We start from the raw sequence: 7584 nt of genomic DNA on the forward strand, positions 1-7584 counted from the left end.
CTCAAAAAGAAACAAAATACAAACATTAATTCTGCGCCAAGTTACTTACAAATCTAAAAATTGCCTATAGCTACATAATACCTGCCACCCCCTAAACTACAAGGTGATAGGGCAGGGGGGCAACGTTAGACGCAGCCGTTTTTAATCCAGCCCGGGCCGGCATTAGCGGCAACTTTTCACTTTACCCACGTAAGGATTTATTACAATGCAGACAGTTATCGTGGAATTCAATGTGTAAAACATGTTGTGTTATTGTGAAATTACTTAAATATTATATAAATGGTTGCCTCCAGAATTAGATGGAAAGTGGGGAACGGAGTGTCTTAACAGTAGGTTCCCAGGTTCCCTCTGCTTATCTTGCTATTGGTGGATTAGAGCGTAAGGCTAAAAAAATATTTTCTTATAGATAATGTTTTTTTTTTTTGAGAGAGAGAAAATAGAATGTTTCTCAGAGTACAGATACAACCCATTCCAAAAAGAATATAGCAGCGAACCAAACAAACTCCGTTCCCACGCATCAATACGAGACATTTTACGAAAGGTTGACATCAACGTCGCGTTGTCTTGTTGCCAGAGGGAAAAAAATAAAAATAATGAATTTATCCTGATGGGAATCAAACCCCCCCACAAACCATCGATTACCCTGCGCTTAGTGCCAAAATGCTGGGTGTATAATATAAATGTAATCGATAACAATAAACAACATTTCTTTGTATACACGAGTATGGCAAAGTGACGAAATTAAATTACTATTAATCTGATGTCAATACAAAGTTAGTTATTTATTTAGTAGCACTCACGTTAGTGTTAATTAATATAATTAACTAAAGTATAATAAACGTTATCTAGACGTATTAATAAATCACGTTTGTATAAATAATCACCGTCGATTACACGTTTCTATTGAGGTCGTCACGGTGCAATGGAATAATGTCTGACGCTAAACGCAAGGGTTACGGGTTTGATGCCCAATCGGTGATAATATTTCATTTATTTTCATTTCCACGCTCTTACAGACGAAACGCGACGTAGAGATACGTCATTTAATACACAATGTAAAGAAAATTTAATAAAAAAATTGTGCCTACTTTAGTATGCGGGTTTCCCCGCCACTTTTTAGTGTGAAGCTATTTATTTCACTACCAAAATGTTTATATATAAGTGATAAGACACTCCTTGCTCTGTATTCTTCCCAATTTCGATACATTGAACGTCGAAAATTATTAAGATATAACTATTTTCTGCGAATGCAAATGGGATCGAATTAATCACTACAGCTTAAAAAACTTTCTATAATAAAAATCTAACCTATAATATACCTATAGGGAAATATGAGCTTAAAATTGCGTAATCTCCCCCCAAAGTAAACATTGTAAAACACTAAACAAACTTGGTGTGAGTTTTCTTAATAAATAAAGGAAATCAGAAAAACAATTCTAAACAAACACCTATTCCCTTCCGTGCTGTAAACGCGTTAAAGCTTCAAATGTACTTTTACATTTTGTTAGTTGTCGTTACGCGGAGTCGTGTGATAGTTCAATTTAATATTTATTTTAAATATCGTAAAAATATTACACGTGGGTGTTAATAGGTATTTTCTGATATGACTAAGTGGTCAGAGAGCTTGGATAGTGGAGGTTCAAATCCAACTACGTTTAAAAAAATCATATACGAATAAAAATATTATCTAGTACGATTCCCACTCAAGCAAACGAAATATTTAATATTTTAGTCTCGCTCTTCAAAAGCGCCTCATAGAGTCTCCTAACATTAGGTTCCCAGGTTCCCTCAACCTAATCTGTTAAACCTAAATACTATAATTAATTGATAAAACAGCTCGAACTTAAAAAGAAAAAAAGATATATTTACGAACCTTGTTCTGTAAAGGGAAGGAATAAATATTTGCCAGGAGTAATAAAATGATATCGTACCTGCCAGCTTTATTAGCGAGCGCGAACAGCGAGCGCCCCCGTCATGTTCTCTAAACGGCTATGTATTCATTGAGCGGAATGATTTCTTTATCTTATAGATTGATATATGTTTATTTTCTTTTTTTCTTAATAGAATTATTACGTCGTCATGGCACAGTGGTTCAATATCTGTAAGTGCGGGTCAGTCGCGGGTTCGATTCGTTTTGATTTTAGTTTTACGCTATAATTCGCTTTTAGCAGAGTAGTCAGGAACCTAGTGTTGAGATACTTCGTTTCCACTTTTCACCTAATTGTGGAGATATTGTGAGTTAAGTGGCAGAAACACAGTTAAGTGGCAAACTTTCCAGAAATACCAAAAAATATTCCATAATATTTACGTCAATTTACCTCAACGAGCACACATCCCACGACCATCGCGATAAACAACCAAAACACCCCACATATATCAAATCTAAACACAAATAGGCTTACATTACACCAAAACATCGCTTAATTAAGCTTGCGATATCTTTACGTCACTCACTTTTCAATCAAGCGTTCCCACGTGCAAACAAAGTATAGCTTGTTGATTGAACGAACCTGCCCTAATCAAATTTATGTTTGTTCGTCTTGAGAACACCGGGGGGATGTTTTACCACCCCTCCACCCCCATACCAACCGTAGGGGGAGGTGGGGGGTGTTGAAATTACTCCATTTACACTTCAATCCAGGTCGCTTGCCTGCCGGCCATTTTTCCCGACAATACTACCTCGCGTCTCGTTGATTGAAACGCGGCAACACGCCGTCGAGCAAACACTGTGCTTTATGTCGATTAAATTATTGTACGGGAGCTGTGACGGTGGCGGTGTAAAGGATGCTTTGTGAATTTAGGGTGATTTTTGGAAAAACAGCTGAGATAATAATATAGACGGTCGTGGAGCAGTGGAACACCGTCTTATTGTAAATGTGTTGTGGGTTCGATTTCCATTCAGAGGAATGAATTTTCATTTTCCTCATCTGAAAACAAGACAAAGACTAAACTCAGCGCACAATGTCTCGAAAAATTTCGTGGAAAGAGGGAAACAGAGTGTCTTAGCAATAGGCTCTCTCTCTGTAATCAAACGTACTTGACATTTGTAAACACCAATCAATTATTAAATACTTGTGTGCGGGCAGTATCAATAAAATTCACTGTACCTAACATAATAAAAATCTAAACCATTTACAAAAATATCAAAAAGTCAAATAAAACAAAATAAAGAAAGACAAAGACAGCTTCACACTTAGTAAAGAAGACATAGGGAACCTGGTGCCTCACCCCTACTGCATTCTCCACATGCCAAAGAATTTTCAAACTATTATGCGAAACCCAAAGCCGTACTTCATCTACAAGAGAGAAATGAAAATACATAAAACATAAAAATTCTCATTACCGTTCTCCAAATGGAAATCAAACCCATAGCAATCGTACTACACTAATACTGTACCACCCCACCACAACACCCTCAAATACATTTAACAACAAAATTAACATTAGAAAATGACTATATAAACGTCTTACGTTACCAGACACCTCCATTCGCCACCTGCCACCATTAAAATTTCAATTACGTACCACTCGCTGGTATTAGTGGGTAAATAGTAAACAGTATTTGCTCTTCTATTTGTTCTCACAACACTAGGTGGGTGCTGTGCAACGTTGACTTTCTAGTTTCGCTTTAAATTTCACAGGAAAAGCTTTGGGATGGAGGTTTTCTGTTTGTGGAATATTATACCAAAATTAACGCCGTCAGTGGCACAGTGTCTACAGTGTCTTTAAAGGTGACGATAGTGGGTTCAATTTTCAATGAAGGTAACTATTTTTTTGTTTTGTCGCAAAGCGACAAGATAATGTGAGGCGTTGAGTTCTGTTCCTCGACTTAAAATGCCTTGAAAATTGGGTGGTATGTAGGAGAGTCTGAACTCTAAGTTCTCCCTGCTTATACTGCTGAACGCTGTGTGCAGCTAAAAATACATTAAAGCTATACGTTCAGTGATACAGACGAGAGTCTGACTTTAAATGAGCGGTTCTCAGGAAACTCACGCCATGTGGAAAAGTGATGATTGTGGATTCGATTCCTTCTCGAGCTAATGTCCATGTTTAAAATATTTGCTAGTTTGTACTATGCTAACAAGAATAATAAGTTCTAACAAGCGTATAAGAATTTGTTTTTGAGTATAAGAAACTCACGACTCAGTTGGCTATAGAAGCGCAGAATAAAAATGGAATGGAAATAATTATCCAAAGTGGAATTCGAGCCCACGACCGTCAGTCAGACGTTCTACCACTGCGCTACGACGGTCTACGATACGGTCTATACACGGTCTACGGTCGAACGACTATAATTTTAATCTATAAATTTAAAATGTACATATTACCTACATATATATGTATATTTTTATTTGAAATAAGCTGTAAACAGTGAGCCGTACAGCGTGTGACCTAATTTCTTAAATTCTGAATTTTAAATGGCGTTTAATTTTTACTTTACTGGTTAAAGGACCTGTAGTTGTGGACGTCATGGTACCAGTTTTGACCCAAAAGCAACTAGCATGTATTTATGAAAAAATCATTTCAATCTTATGTGATTTAATTATTATTCATATTTATTAACTTCCCCTTTATGTGGGCTACCGTAGTATACCGTATGCACAGAGCATACGGCACAGTCTATGCTTATGAACGCGACGGTAATGGATTCAATTCATTATAGCCACAATCAATTTTCCCTGCCTATTCATACAAAACTCGGTTTTAACTTAAAAAAATATATTATATTTAAGTGAAACAGAACTAAAAAAAAATTTGAAAACACCCAAAACTGACTCTATCCCAGCAAAAAACACACAAACCTAGCTAAATAGAGGCTTTACGTTAGAAATTATGTTAAATAGCGACCAGCTAGCGGGCGGCCGACATCGGCAAAAACTCCTCATTGAATAACCCGCGCTCAAAAGTACTGAACAAAACATACACGGTGTGTACTGCTTTCCGCTTTGGAGGAGCTTTTAAGCTTTATATTGAAAAATATTTTTTTATTTTTTTTAAATTAAAAATATAGTGAATTAGGGAAATTAGTGGTGGTGGTAAGGGGAGTGCTTAGTTGACGTTCAAGAGCGCAGTATCGATGTAGTGGAAGAGCTCGTAAACGCATGCGGACCCCCCATATACGTATGTGCCAGTGCCAGGCTTGATGACAGTGGGCAAGGCGAAAGAGATATACAGATATCTTAGGGATAAAGCGAGAAATTTAAAAAAAAAAGAATAAGAAGAAGTGTGTGAAGCTTTCGCTTTCATTCGATGATATTAATTGATATTTTGTTTTTCATTCTTGAAGAATAAAGTCTACCTAAGAGCCTTTATCTCAGGAATGCTTGGAGATTTCGAGTTCAAATGTCATGTAATATTTTAAACTCTTAAAAACAAAAAAAATAGAGTCGAATGTGACCAAAACCGTAGTCTCTCGGTCATCGCAAGAGGTCAACCCTTCGTGTAAGACGGCACCTCCCTTTCCGTGTCGCGTACTAAGTGCAAAAAACAGAAACCCCCCTTATACCGCTTATACCGCGGCGAGGCTGGTAAGTGGCGTAAGTGTGATAGCAATAACTTTTCCGATAGGTAAGGGATCCCTTGAAAATTTCTGTTTGTTTATCTTTTCAGTCCTTTTGTTTTATAGGGTTAAGAGAATTTAGTGGTCGGTTAGGTTTTTTTTTTATTTAGAGAATCTCGGCGTTAGTTTCCGTCACACAGCGTACAATGATGTGTCGGAGCATAACGCTGCAATCTGAAACATTGAACCATGAACGAAAATGAAAACCTTTTTTTTTCACTTTTACGCTGTATCCCACATACTCGTATAGTAGGGTAAGCATTGGGAACCTAATATTAAGATACTTCCATTCCCCATTTTCCACTGAATTTTGGAGGCATTGCGTTTACCTTGTCACCAGAGCGAGCTAATGAAAATATAATATATTTAATTTCCTCGAGTGGGAATAGAACCCATAACCTGTCGCGCTTACAATTACACGCTTATGCCCCTACACCACGACTATAGCTTCTAACTAAAAGCTAGTATAAATCAACTTATTTTCTCATTTCAAGACAACCCATTAAAAACAAAAGTTACAGGTCAAGGGCTGTAAGAAAAACTAGAAACGACTTCAGTAGAATAGATGGCAGATTACCTATAAAATTCGTGCTAAAGTGTCGATTCTAGTCGAGAGCCATTATGATGTAGGTGGACTGTGTTTGAGGAGCTCCAAGTGTTTAAAGTGAAGATTGAGAAAATAAAAAGGTCGATTATTAATAAACTATGGTTTAAATATTTTATTATGGCAACTAGTTTTGAGGCTAGGTGTAGGCTAGGTAAGGGGCCTAAAGTGTAAATGCGATAGATTGTAGGTTCGATCCCCACTCGAGGGAATGAATTATTATTTTTTTATATTTTCATTTCTTCACCTCTCTGGCAAATCTGGCACCAAGGCAAAAGTCTCGGAAAATTCAGCGGAAAGTGAACCAACGAAGTGTCTTAACTCAAGGTTCTCTCTGCAAACCCTGTTTTGCGGGATTAAGCGTGAAGCTGTTTTTTACTTTATATTTCCCACTGTGCTTGGTCGTGAAATTTACTAAGACAAAAGTCTATAAAACACTCATAGTTCCCCAAGTAACTCAGATTGTAAATACAGTGGGTTACATCCAAACGATTACCGTGATGATTATTAGGTACCTACTCAAAAACACAAAAAATCTATTTAATCCTGAGATAAACCATACAAAGCGGGCGAAAAAGAGATATCGAAGTATCTTAACACTACGTTAAAAAGGAACACGGGAAAAGCTTGAAGCTGCTTTTTTTAACAAATATAGCTATTCATACAAAACTTTATATCTCTAAAATAACCACTACCATCTCCTTAAAAAAACTAGATAACTAGATTTACTAAAGAACTCTAAGCGTACCGTTACTGCGTAATTGTATATATCATTAACACAAGAAAAGAACAATAAATATATGTAAAAGAACACTATTATTTACATTTAAAATATAAAAAAAAAACATTTAAATAAGGTTTACATTTTATTCCATACCTTCTCGGTGGTCTCACGGCGCAGGTGTGCCCAGGTGCCGCCTTGGGGCGTGGTCACCTGGCAGGTACTTACCTGGTACGCCCTACGCCCACCTGCGATACGTTGTTTACGTGACGTGAGGCTTATATTGTATATATTGTAGAGTTTATATATTATATATTGTAGAATTTAGTTAAAGTTAGGCTAGCAGTTATATAATTGATTCGTTAAGTTTGAAAATAGGTGAAAATTTTGTTTGTATCTAATATAATAGTTTTTTTGTAAATATATTATTTTCATTATACTTACTATGTCACTTTTGTATGGAATATTTATGTGTGTAGGGAACCTAGTGTTAAGATACCCCGTTCCCCACTTTCCGGCGACTTCTGGAGGCATTTGCGTGTTGAGAGCGGAACTCCACGCCGTTCTTTGCCTCGACACCGGAACGAAATGAAAATATAAATGTAAATAAATATTTAATTTCCTCGAGTGGGAATCGAAACCACAACCATTTACCATTTACAATCGCACTCTTATGCCCTTACGCTGAAACACGACGGA

Source organism: Heliconius melpomene, chromosome 6, assembly GCF_056956725.1.
Source record: "Heliconius melpomene rosina isolate 202511_hmr_F chromosome 6, ASM5695672v1, whole genome shotgun sequence".
Taxonomy (NCBI): domain Eukaryota; kingdom Metazoa; phylum Arthropoda; class Insecta; order Lepidoptera; family Nymphalidae; genus Heliconius; species Heliconius melpomene.